This window comes from Lissotriton vulgaris, chromosome 3_2, assembly GCF_964263255.1.
Source record: "Lissotriton vulgaris chromosome 3_2, aLisVul1.2, whole genome shotgun sequence".
NCBI classification, from domain to species: domain Eukaryota; kingdom Metazoa; phylum Chordata; class Amphibia; order Caudata; family Salamandridae; genus Lissotriton; species Lissotriton vulgaris.
In genome coordinates this window covers 63,897,286-63,910,847 of record NC_141690.1, presented here as the reverse complement: position 1 = coordinate 63,910,847, position 13,562 = coordinate 63,897,286, and the positions used below count along the sequence as shown (strand labels likewise).

Genomic DNA, 13,562 nt, shown 5'->3' with positions numbered 1-13,562 from the left:
CATTTTTGGTCAATGTAACTGTGGAAGAATGTGAACGGTCTTCTAGAGTTAAAGGCATCATCACAGCATCTGAAAAGGGGAAACCCAAAGAAATAAAAAAAAAATAGCAAGTAGCAAACATTAAAGTAATCGAATCTATATATGACTACACACTGTTGAAAACACACAGACATATTTTAAAGATTTTTGTACCTGGGTGAATAATTGAGCAAACTGAATTTTCTATACTTTTGCATCTTTTACACAATTAGACCATGGCAAGTGTGTAATATTTCATTAATTGATGTATTTATTTTGCGACCAAAGGCAATATGAAAATAACAAGATGGAAAACAATGTAAAACTAAAGAAGCGACTCTGTTGCCCAGGCACAACAGCATTGGCACTCAAAAGAACTCCCTTTGAGAAAGCTGTACACTCGTGATTAGGAAAATAGCCTTATTCACAGTGCAAGACAGCCAATGGATAAAGTGCAGTAGTCGGCAGGAGTAATGTGAATGGTATCTTGACAGACCAAAACATGAAATTCACTGGATGAAAGCACCTGTATGTATCTATGTATGTATGCCTTTTTATTAGGCATTTTTTTAGGTTTCGACCTGGCCGTAGCACCTGCCCAGGGCGAAATCTTCTGATTTTACACTATGGGGTTTAGTTCCGCCTCTGTCTTCCATTGGCTAGCTCCATAAATGGAGGCTAGCCAGCCATTGGAAGACATCAGCGTCAATCACTTTCTCCCGGTCAGAACGCGAATCGTGGGCGTTTCTGACTATTTTTTTAAATCACGCCCCTTGATGCCGTGTGTCCCGGGCCGCGCTGTGATTGGCTGCCTGCCCGGGACACCCCCGTGATGTCATTTCCCGGGCCGCACTGTGATTGGCTGCCGGCCCGGGACCTGACTCGTTTTAAATTTTGAATCAGGGGTGTTGTACTTAAATTTGTTTTGTACTTAGAATGTTTACTAATTCCGGTTGCTTTATTTACGGTTGTTTATTTACACCAGAAAGAACAGTATTCAGTATCCACGCTTCAATTATGCTTCTTTGTTTGTTTGCAAACATAGATAACGCTTGACTTTGTTGTAGTAAAATGTTCCCCGCTCTCTCGAAATGCAGGTGGTGGACAAGCAGCAGACCTCGCATGTTTGCCGGGTTCGAGTAAATGTATCCAGGTGACGTAGTTTTAGGGTAGAGGAGCTGCAGCCGATAAGGCCTGACTACTGACAAGCCGTGGTCACCGAAGGGGGTGACAGGTGCTTGCAAGCACGGGTGACAGCCGGATGTGGGAGATACAAGGGGCGGGCTGGCAGAGTTTGAGTGACACCGGGGAGGACCTGTGGGCGGGTTCAGGGGAGAGGCTGATTTCAGGCTCTCACTGTGATGGAGGCTCCGGCTTGGGTGGGGGCGCTGCAGGGTCTCCGGGCGCTGCTGCTGGACGTCAGTGGGGTACTTTATGACAGTGGCGGGGCCGGAGGGGGGCAGCCCATTGAGGGCAGCAAGGAGGCAGTCAGCAGGTGAGGAGAGGGTTGGCTGCACAGGGAAGGCGGGCCTGAGAATGAGACAGCATTTCACACTCAATGGAACTTTATTGGTGTGCTAGTGTCGTAACCATCTTTACAAAGTTAACAGACGCTTTGAAGCAAGTAGATAGATGAATTAGCTGGAATTATTGTGCTGCTACTTTGCTGTTCAGACAAAAACGTACATAAATACATGTCATATCTAAATCAGAGATACGCTGTAACAAGGCCAGCTGCTGTTTCAGTCTGCAATCAGTATTCTGTAAGGATAAAGTTCACACATTGCGTGATTAACTCGCCATTTCCGTTTTTTTATTTATTTTTGGGATATGTAGGCCTGCATTTAAAATACGGAAAACAAAACTACATTTACTAAAATGTAAAGAGTACACCCACGACTTTGTCAGCTGCATACCTGCACTTTTCCCAGGTCCATGCGTGAAGTGCTACTTTGTTCAAGGTATTTTTTTATTTTATATTCTGAGTCTTGTAGTTCTGTTTTATAAAGGCATACGCGTGACTAGTCCCAGAATTCAAAGAAAAAAAACTGGACTGGAGCAGCACATTACATAAGAAATTGGGAAACTTGTCAAAGCTACTGCAGCTGCTGTCCGATGGTGAGCAACTTAAAAGCTCTAGGAAGTTACAGTTTGATTTTTCACTTTTTCTTAGTAAGCCTTTGCCCTGTGTTGAGTGCTAAGAGAGTAGGATGCCCACCCCGTGCCATCCAGGACACCATTTCCAGTGCTGGACTTTTAACCTACAAGTCACTAGCAAACGACCAATGGAAGCAAGCGAGAACTCCAGCATCCAGAATGCATAAGATGGTACATGAAAGCCAAAGACTGGAAACTTTGTCAGTCATGAATGGAGTGAGTTGGACTGGTCATACTTAGCAGAAACCCCTCCAATTTGTCAGCAAAGTGGTAAATGTGTATGAAGCAACCCAATGGCAGACTTTCCCACTTCTCTAGACATACCACGATGAAAGGAATTCTGTCCGTTGATTACCCATTGGATTCGAATTTCTTCCACAAACCACAAAATGTTCCTTTGCCACTCAACTCTAAACAAGCGCCTCTATTCCCCCTCCCCCCACCCGTTGTGAGGATGGGGCAATCCTTCAATTTCTGGATGAAATGGTAGCCCGTTTTCCTATCTTCCTACCTGCACATCAGTTTTTCTTCATTGCTGGATCCTTCTGGGACTCGCATGAAGCTGTCTGAAGCCGGACGCTGCTGGGAGCCGCCATTGTCCCGCCGTCATCAGGGACCACACTTCCCAGCAGTCCTTGTGGTGGTGAAGCCGCAGTCACGCTCGTGAGCACCAGGAGACGCATAAAAGGGGGCTTGGGCTACCGCAGGGCGGGAGCCCGTTTTGCTATCTTCCTACCAGCACACCAGTTGTTCTTCGTTGCTGGACCTCCCTGGGACTCGTGTGAAGCTGCCTGATGCTGCTGGGAGCCACCATTGTCCCGCGGTCATCAAGGACCACACTTCTCAGCAGTCCTTGATGCGGTGAGGCCGCAGTCACGCTCATGAGCGCCAGGAGGTGCATAAAAGGGGGCTTGGGCTACGGCAGCGTGAGAACCCGTTTTGCTATCTTCCTACCTGCACACCAGTTGTTCTTCATTGCTGGACCCCCCTGGGACTCGCGTGAAGCTGCTTGACGCTGGACGCTGCTGGGAGCCGCCATTGTCCCGCCGCCATCAGGGACCACATTTCCCAGCAGTCCTTGCGGCGGTAAAGCCGCAGTCACGCTCGTGAGCGCCAGGAGGTGCATAAAAGGGGACTTGGGCTTGGGAGAAGCGCACAGGCCCGTCAGGGACCGGCAGAGACTGGACTGTGCCACCCCCCTTGAACTTTGGACACTAATGGTTAATGTGGTAAGCTGAAATACTAGCTTTGATTGCGTATTTTAAAGTGGTGTTGTTTAGTTTGAAACCGGAACCCCCGCTATAACGTTGTGTTGCGGCTGTAGATAAAATATGAGCAAACTCAAGGGCCTTGCGGCCACGCTGGACGCCTTCATTATCAGGGCTGAGTCCTTATTAAGTCACGAGATACAAATTGTAGAAATCCGCTTGTCTCTTGATCCAACCAATCTTCTCACGCATAGGCAACTGAGCTCTCCAAACCCGATAGATACCCTGCAACCATTACCGCTAACGCCCACAATAATGGTCCTGAATGAGGCACTTTCATCTAATTGTACTATTGCCTCTGTATCCCCATGGCAAGATGATTCAAACAGCATAAGTAGCTCGGGAATGGGTGCCAGACTGTGGAAAGGTAAACTGATATTGGGGGAAAAGGGTGATCAACGGGAAAAAAAGGCCAACCCCGTTATAAGGAAAACAAAGGCCAAGGAAGCAGGGGGTTTAGCTGCAGGGACAGGATCTAATTCCAGCATAGATCTGCAAACAGTAACAAAAAAACTGTTTGTACACAGACCAAGGCCGATTGTGACCAAAATGTGCCAGAATTGGGCAAAATTAGTGGCGATCTGGAACATATTATAACAAGCATTTACAATGCAACGGTTTCGCCTTTGGAAAAGTTAGAGCTATTGGCAATGTAAATGACAATGCCATTTATTTATCTGTTTTCAAAACCAACACATAAATAAAAATGTTGTCATTTACAATGCCAATAGCTCAAACTTTCCCAAAGGCGAAACCGTTGCATTGTAAATGCTTGTTTAAACATGAGGCTGGAAAGACAGCTAAAACTGCCTGTAGACTAGAGCTAAAAATCAACAAATATAGTTTTCATTGTATAATAGGAATGATTCAACTCCATTTGTCAGATGAGTAGCATACATAAGTGAACAATTGTTTTGTTCTTTCTTTTACTTAAGGCAATTGATTAATATGGTTAAATGTCAGTTAAATGCATAAGTGAAATATGTGCCAATATATTTTGCATTTATTTCACAATCTAGTGCCTCCATTTTCTTGTCTGATGTTGCCAGGAATTATACTAATAACAAATGCACATAGAGTTTGGGTCAGTCATTTTAGCCGTTAGCTTCTTTGGGTTTGCACCTTCCATCCGCCATTTGTTTCAAGTGTATTCAGATTTTGGAGCTGTCCAAACAATTTTGTGTAGGTTTATATTTTTTGTGTTGTCATTTTACATTGTTGATTAGTCAACAATGTAGTCCTCTCTAGGCTACAAGCTGATCTTTGCAATCCTGGTCTCCTCATAAAGCAGCATTAAGTTGTGTGATATATGCACCGAACTACCATTCCAACAACACCTGCTGCGGCTGTCTATTCGGTCAAGCCAGTGGAGGTAGAATGATGGTAGGAATGGCAAGTTGCATGCTCCCGTTGCTAATGCTTCGCATGAGTGCACCGTGCAGTCCCATTTCTGTTCCAGTATGGAGAGCAGACATTCTAACCTTGCATATGTCTTTGCAGTTAATTAGAGATGGGATTGTGGGATTCCCTCTCTGGCCATCTGTAGCTCTCTCTTTCTGTCTCTCCCTAAATGCAAGTATATAATAATCCACATACTAACACTGCATGCAGGTGTCTATCTTGTACATCATTGAAGTGTACTGTAGTATGAAGAGTTGCCTCTGATAAAGCGGACTGGACCCTAAAAATGATCTCAAAACATTGTTTTATTACTGTCACAAATTTTCCATCACCTGCAGGGTTAAGCCCCGTTTTTGAGGCTAAATCATTCTTCTTTCTCTTGATGCATCTTGAAATGTTGTATTAGGAGTCATGGAACAAATCAGACATCACAAACTTAGATTTCATTAACAGCTTTGAGTTCAGTCAATGATGAGAGTTGTGATAATTTTATAAAACCTTTATTCTCATTAAGAGATAGTAGTTATTATCTTTATTTTGTCTTCATTTCAGTTAGTCCATAAATCAAGTACGTTTACAGAAGTCTCATCAAAAGCACATCAAAAATATAGTGCATTATGCGATTTCCATAAAGAAATTCTTTTCTAAGATCAGGATCTGAATTTTCGATTTGTAGAACCCATGAAGAGTCTAAGTTCAAACGAAAAGAGTGAGATCAGAGAAGCATAAAGCTTCAATGTCAAACTAGAACAGAACCTCCCATAAAGAGTAGTTCATAGGACACAGCCACGTTTCAATACATCCAAGGTAATCAGCATATAGTTGCAGTAGCAAACTGTTGAAAATCAAATAGCAAAATGAGGTAAAAGGCAAACAGTATATTGTCAGGGACTTGGGATGGAATGTAGGAACACACACTAATATAATAGTCAGGAAAGCATATTAACCGCATCGCTGCTGCGGTGATTTTTCCCCTACGCTGCTTTTTTTCAAAAGCCGCGTTAGATGACGAGCTCAGCTCGTCATCCGCACACGCCCCCCGTGGCGGATGACGAGCTGAGCTTGTCATCAGCATCGAAGGGGTTAAAACATTGTATCAGGCTTCTTCTTCCATGAGCCTTCCATGAGCCAATAGGATGGCAGCATTCTTTGGTAAAAAAGGTTTGCCTATTCCGCTCCCACGAAAACACATGTAGCTTGTACACCTCATCACAAAGTTAGCTACAGTTAGCTTTGCTTAGTTAAATTCTGGAAACATTGGACTTGGTTCCCATATGCCTTAAAACACAGATGACCTTCTACATCTCAATTTGTTTCACAGTGAGAACAATGAACTATTAACTAAAAAGCAAATTCTGTGCAATGCATTCCTTTTACTACGAAGCAAGCATCATTGTTTAAAATGCACAAATTATTCTAGTTCATGACAATTAAGAATAAAAATGTTGCTTATAAAGTAATAGATTTGTTAAACCAGAATATTCTGCAGTTATGACAATCATTTCTAAGCATGCCAATCTAAAGTCAAGCTTCTAATTCACGTTGTGCACATTTCATCAATAATAGGTTTGATTCTAGTTAAGGAAAATTGCTTCATAGCTTTTCTAAGGGGTACTCAGGTAGGTATGACTCCCTATTGCAAATCAGCATATTTCAAATGCGTGTCTTTTCTGCATTACATTTTATATTCATCAATGCACATTAAACCACTAGGTTAATTATTTTCCATATTAATTAATTAGCTGTCCCAATTCCCCCATATGATGGTTACCTTAACCATCACACTATCATGGTTTCACATGTGAGTTCTATTCAAAAGGCACTTTCATTATCTGTTGAATCCCTTCTCTCTCTTTTTAACCTTTGAAATTTCAATTACTTCCTTTAGTCATCATTCATGATTTAATTTAATGTTAAACCATTTTTAAATCTTGTATTCATTTCTTTTTTCATTTTCTTGTGTAAGAAATATCCACAGCCTTTAACTAAGACAAATAGGTATAACAAACAATATTGAATATTTTATTGTGGCATATGTTGATTTATAGCAAAAGTGAAAATGTCCGAACAAAATTTATAATGATAATGTTTTTTTAACAAGATAACATTTTCCTGAGCGGTAGCATTTTAATTCACGTTGGTAAGATACGCGATTGTTTTAAAAAAGAGATTGCTTTATATGTATATTGTGATGGTTTTTATTCACTGATGAGAATAAACTCTTATTTGATTTGATTTGATTTGTGTAACAAGCAAAGCCCTAGTTTGGTACTAGTATAAGTATAGCCTTCAAAATACTTCCTCCTGCTATCGCAATCCAATTTATAATAGTGTGAATTCCTTTCCCAACGTTTTTTAGAACACTAGACTCACAGGGGCATGGCTGGGGCGGTCTCCTGACTGCCCTATTATGAGTTGGGCGGTGGGACTGCCACAGCCCTGCTGCAGCCGCCAGGGAACGGCTGTTCCCTGGCAGTATTGCGGCAGTCAGGAGGTCGCAATATGCTTGGCAAGCGTATTACAAGTTTCCTCTGCGCCAGCTTTGTCATGGAGGTTCCTCCTCCGTAAACTCTGTGGAGGTGAGGGAACAAAGGGACACTGCAAGATCCCCTTTGCCTCATCCGCTTTGGGGTGCAAACAAGGGGGGCACAACATGGGCCCACCTGCGTGCTTGCCCCCTAGTTCCTGCACAGTATGGACTGTTCATACCATGCCATGCAGAAACAGTTTTTGGCGTTCCCATTGTGATGGCCGTTTTTAGAGGCACCACTGGGGCTATGTCAAAAACTAACCAGGCAAACAAAAGGAAATTGCTAATCTGCTGGGCGGTCTGACCACGACTTTGGCGCTGCAGTGGTGGGATGGACTCGGCATCGCACCACCAAAGTTGTTATTGGGCCCTCAGTGTTTCCAACACTTGCAATTCAGCTTTCAAGTCTGAAATGGCCTTTGAAAAATCCTCTATTTTTTTACTCTCATCGGGTATGTATGAACAACAATGGGTTCATTTAAGCATTTTGCAATTCAGCCTTTTTTTTGTAAAAAGTATAATGCTAACCGATCCTGCAAAACCATTGAACGTATGGCAATCAACTCAGTCTTTACTACTATCAGAGCTCCAGAAGTAGTAGTTGCTAGCTTGTTGACAACAGTTGTTCTCTAATCTGTTGTCCTTTAGAATAACTCCTACAGGTAAAATGATTTCTCCAAATATATCTCCCACACATTGAGCTTCCTTCTCTGCAGTATAAGTGTGTCTGTGTGCTGGTGATATTGTTAATACATCTATACTATTCAAATGGCACATTTTAGAAAATAGCACCCCTAAATTAAATATTCCCTCCGAGTTAGCAGGTAACACAAAATAAGCCTTCTGGTCACAAAGAAAATAAACTCCTGGAATTGATGATTCCTCTCTCAAAATTTGTCTCTCCCAATAATTCAAATGTCTATTCACAGCTTTTAATTCCCACATGTCTGGTTCATTTTGGTGTCCTTCTGTAAAAGCAAACTTTCCCTTTGTGTTGACTGTCTAATCATAATTTCGGACATACCATTTTCTTTCTAAATTCATCTTTGTCTTTCTTCCAAACATTTTTCAAGACATTGCTATGTTTGTCTACGCGTCATGTTAATGTTTCATTCTTCTAATGACATAAGAAAAATGTTTTCTAATGGTTGCATCAAACAGCTTCAATTAATCTGAGAAGCCTTAACACTATCTATAGGTCTATGTGGCAGGAGATAACACCAAACTGTGTTCATTTCTTTTCTTTGCACGTGTAAATTCATGCTTTCTATCAAATGCCCTCTAGAAAGTTTTAACTCACAGTTGGAATAGCAATATTAAAAGTGTTCTCATTTATATACAAGTGTAGGACTGGCTATTTCAAATCAGCACACTTATAATGTATGTCTTTTCTGCATTACGTTTTATTTTTATCATTTATTTGTATCGCTGCACTGATACTACTGGATCTTAGCGCGGCCTTTGACACGGTGTCCCATGATATCCTGTTGAGCCGCTTGGAGGGCATCGGGATCAGGGACAGGGCACTAGAATGGTTCCGATCATTCCTCACGAGCAGATCCTTTTGGGTGTCTGCCCCCCCTTTCATCTCCCACTCTCATGAGATTAACCAAGGAGTACCACAGGGCTCTGCCCTCAGTCCGTCCCTTTTTAATTTATACATGCAGCCCCTGGCGTCAGTGACCAAAGAATGGGACCTTACGCTGGTGTTGTATGCCGACGACACACAGCTAGTTATCACCCTCACTGAAATGCCCTCTACCGCGGCCACAAAATTTAGGGATGGGCGGCCGCCGCTGCCACCTGGATGACTGAAAATTGCCTACAGCTGAATGCAGGAAAGACCGAGGTACTACTCCTGGGTAAGAACCCCAGCCACTGGAGTGACCACTGGTGGCCCCCTCTGTTTGGACCTACCCCCCCTCCCAAAGCCCTAGTCAAAAACTTAGGAGTATGGCTGGATTCCGCACTTAGCTACCAAACCCACACCAAAAAGGTAGCAGCTACATGCATTGGGTTACTGAGAAGCCTGCACCCAATTCTAGGCTTCTTTGATCCCAAAACACGGCAGCTCGTTGTCCAAGCCACCATCCTGTCCCGTCTGGACTATGCTAGCGTTCTACTATTAGGCGCTAACAAAGCCGAAACAGCTAAGTTCCAGCGAATACAGAACTCTGCGGCCAGGGCAATTGTAGGTCTCCCCAGAAGGTGCTCTGCTAGAGGCACCATCCAGAGACTACATTGGCTTCCGGTGGAAGCTCGCATTCAATTTAAGGCCCTCACTACTGCTTTTAAAATCTTGAATGCGGAGGGCCCTGAACTCCTCCAATCGCTGCTTACTCCTTACTCCCCCAGCGCAATTCCGCTCCATAAGTCATCATTTAGCAGTGGTCCCCCGCACAAAGTTGAGCCGCATCGGAGGTCGCTCCTTCAGACTCCGAGCGGCAAAACTATGGAACTCCTTACCCCTCCACATCCGCTGTATCGACAACCTACTCACTTTCCGCAAAGTTATCAAAACCCCTCTTTTTTCATGTTGGTAGGTCCCTTCTCCCCTCCCTCACCCCAGTAGGTTGTGCTATGGTTCTTAGCGCCGGGACGCCCCGTTGCTGGGGCAGCTGTCGCGCCTAACAAACCCGTAACATAACATTGAAGTACTCGATTAATTCTTTTCAATGTTAATTAATTCGATTTTGCACCTCCTTGAATCAGCTTTGTCTTCTGTGCCCTCTCTGTTCTCCACTTGTCTCCTTCTGCCTCCTTCCCTCTATCTATGGGTGCTGTGCTCCCAGCTCACAGGCAGGAACTGAAGTCTTGCATTGTCCGGTCTTCTTTAATGCCTTTTTTCTCCTGTTCTCTTCTCAGTATCTGTGTCATTCTTCATAAAAGGTGTAAATATTCAGGCACAAATGCCATGATGCCATTCATTAAGCCCTTCTTTTACCACAAAGTACATAAGTGGCGGATGTATAAGTTTACCATAAATGTTTTCAAGCAGCCCACCTTCTGCAGCCACTGGGCCTACTTCAGCAGGTAGAGGCATTCTGTGGCTTCAGATATCTTGGTATGTGGGGTTTGCTATCATGGGGTTGATTTCTTTTATCGGGGCGTGGCTTGGACGCCGGAGGGAATGGCGGCGTGAGCCCGGAGCTCTGTGCCCAATCCCCTAATTGATCCTGAAAAACATAGCGGTGACCCGCCCAAACGCAAGTTTCCGTGAGCGGATGGTGCAGGGCAACAATGGCGGATCCCGGAGGTACTGGGAGCCCCCCGGAGCAAAGACGTACTGCCTCAGCTGCGACACCGCCTGAAAACGCGATCGGAGGCGGCCCCAAAATGGCGGACCTGAGAACAGCCGGAGCCCGATGCAACTAATCCCCAGCGCATCGAAGAGCGCATAGGAAGAAGCAATGCAGGAGGCTGGGGGACGGAATCGGCAGACTCGGCGGGGGGAGCGAGGGAGAATAACGGACAGAGACGGGCGCACTGACACCCGCCCCCACATACTGGACGCTGCCGGGGATGCGAAAGATGGCGGCCGAGACCTACGCTGCGAGGTGAGGGGCAGGAAGGAGGAGCTGTTTTGCCCGAACGAGCTTTGGTCCCCTGAGCGACGGCAACCCAGACCGCCGGCTGCAAACGAAAACGGCATACGATCGCGATCGATGCGGCGGGTGACGGAGCCGATGGAAACAGGTAGAGCGGAGGCAGAGCAGCTCGGCCCCGGAAGAAACGAAGGTCAAGTAGCAGCTGACGAGCGGAGAGGCGCAAAGGCATAGTGGCACAAAGGGGCGCCCTGAATGCACAATCAGCGTCGAAGTGGGGCCGAATATAGGGCAGATCGCATAACCCCTCTGCGGAGTGCCGGGTACTCAGCGAGGAGGCACAACAAGCGTAAGGTGGTGCGCAGCCCAGAGAAGACCCGCAATTTGCGGGGAATTAAAACTAAACCAACGAGGAAAGTCACCACTTGGAGTAGACGTATGAACGACTCTTGAGCCCCCGACGGAGTCCTTCCCTGAAGTGGGATATCGGCCAGACAGGGGCCGAATAAGCGCTGCCCATCGTTAGAATCCAAACAGAAGTAGACAATCATTCGGTGCGGCAACTGCTCCAGTAAGGCGAGACGAAGCAGGGCAACTTGATCGAGAGAGCCCCGCAGATTGGGGCCCCATAGATGGGGCCCCATAGATGGTGCAAGACTCGAATGTAAGGGGCGACACGCGTTCCACAGGGCGGAAGAGCGAAGCCAGGCGGGGCGCACTCGCACTTGGAAGACAGCCTAGACGCACACGGTACCAACCTGAAGAGGGATATAGAACTAGGCGGTGACCCACCCTGGAGCCTGCGCTAAAACGCTGCGTTACTCTGCCTTTTGGATGCAACGGGGGGACACCTGAATGAAACGTCAGCACCTGAGCATTAAACATCTGCAACAGTGGTGGCATTGACGGACCTTCTGGGTGGCAAAACTGCTGACACTGTAACACTGCAAACTAATCTCCCAAATGAGCAGAAGATAGATAACCTACAGAGTCCGCCATAGTATACCCAAGCGTTCGAGATCTCTTTCCCGTGCACAGGAACACAATAAGGACCACCGGGCCCAGGAATAACAATGGTGAAGAACAAGGGAAAGGGAGAAGGCCCCATAGTCTCAGCAACATTGGAGGAAGCAGCGCCGGGACCAGTGACCTCCAACAACTGCAAGATAGGATCCTCGAGGCCATAGAAACCACGAAAGACACTTTACAACGAGATATCGCACAAGTAGCAACAGGGCTGGGGCTCCTGCGGGCGGACCATGCCAAACTCGAAGACAGAGTTTGGCATAGTCCACCGTCCCCGGTAGCTTGTTTCCTTCCCAGTGTAAGAATTGGCTTGGTTGTTTGGTTTGCCCTGTTCCCATCATGCACTGGGACAGGAACAGACTAATTTGCATATAGCCAGGTTCTGAGCTGGGATGGTGCAGTGAGCTAAAAAACGGTGTTGGATCTAGCCCTGATCTCTTGACTGGGTGAGAGTATTCTGCTTAATTCAAAAACTCTGTCCATTACCACCCCTTGTTGTTAAATATTTTGTCCACCCTAAGCGTGGAAGGGTAAACTCAGATGTGAGTCCCTTAGTCATTGCACCATCAGGATTCAAGCAAGCCAGGCCGACGATGGCTGAAATGCCAGAAACCGGACCCCGGTAGCTTGTTTCCTTCCCAGTATAAGAATTGGCTTGGTAGTTTGGTTTGCCCTGTTCCCATCATGTACTGGGACAGGAACAGACCAATTTGCATATAGCCAGGTTCTGAGCTGGGATGGTGCAGTGAGCTAAAAAACGGTTTTGGATCTAGCCCTGATCTCTTGACTGGGTGAGAGTATTCTGCTTAATTCAGAAATTCTGTCCATCACCACCCCTTGTTGTTAAATATTTTGTCCACCCTAAGCGTGGAAGGGTATACTCAGATGTGAGTCCCTTGCTCATTGCACCATCAGGAATCAAGCAAGCTGGGCCGACGACGGCTGAAATGCCAGAAACCGGTCCCCGGTAGCTTGTTTCCTTCCCAGTGTAAGAATTAGCTTGGTAGTTTGGTTTGCCCTGTTCCCATCATGCACTGGGACAGGAACAGACTAATTTGCATATAGCCAGGTTCTGAGCTGGGATGGTGCAGTGAGCTAAAAAACGGTGTTGGATCTAGCCCTGATCTCTTGACTGGGTGAGAGTATTCTGCTTAATTCAGAAACTCTGTCCATCACCACCCCTTGTTGTTAAAAATTTTGTCCACCCTAAGCATGGAAGGGTATACTCAGATGTGAGTCCCTTGCTCATTGCACCATCAGGATTCAAGCAAGCCGGGCCGACGACGGCTGAAATGCCAGAAACCGGTCCCCGGTAGCTTGTTTCCTTCCCAGTGTAAGAATTGGCTTGGTAGTTTGGTTTGCCCTGTTCCCATCATGCACTGGGACAGGAACAGACTAATTTGCATATAGCCAGGTTCTGAGCTGGGATGGTGCAGTGAGCTAAAAAACGGTGTTGGATCTAGCCCTGATCTCTTGACTGGGTGAGAGTATTCTGCTTAATTCAGAAACTCTGTCCATCACCACCCCTTGTTGTTAAATATTTTGTCCACCCTAAGCGTGGAAGGGTATACTCAGATGTGAGTCCCTTAGTCATTGCACCATCAGTATTCAAGCAAG

The 13,562-nt window shown here is 45.6% G+C and overlaps 1 protein-coding gene across 1 annotated transcript in view; it reads right to left on the bottom strand.

Annotated features, from left to right (window-relative positions):
- The window catches only part of SEL1L3 (SEL1L family member 3), a 519,344-nt gene that overhangs the window by 332,527 nt on the left and 173,255 nt on the right, over positions 1 to 13,562 (bottom strand). The gene's annotated exons all lie outside the window — the stretch shown is intronic.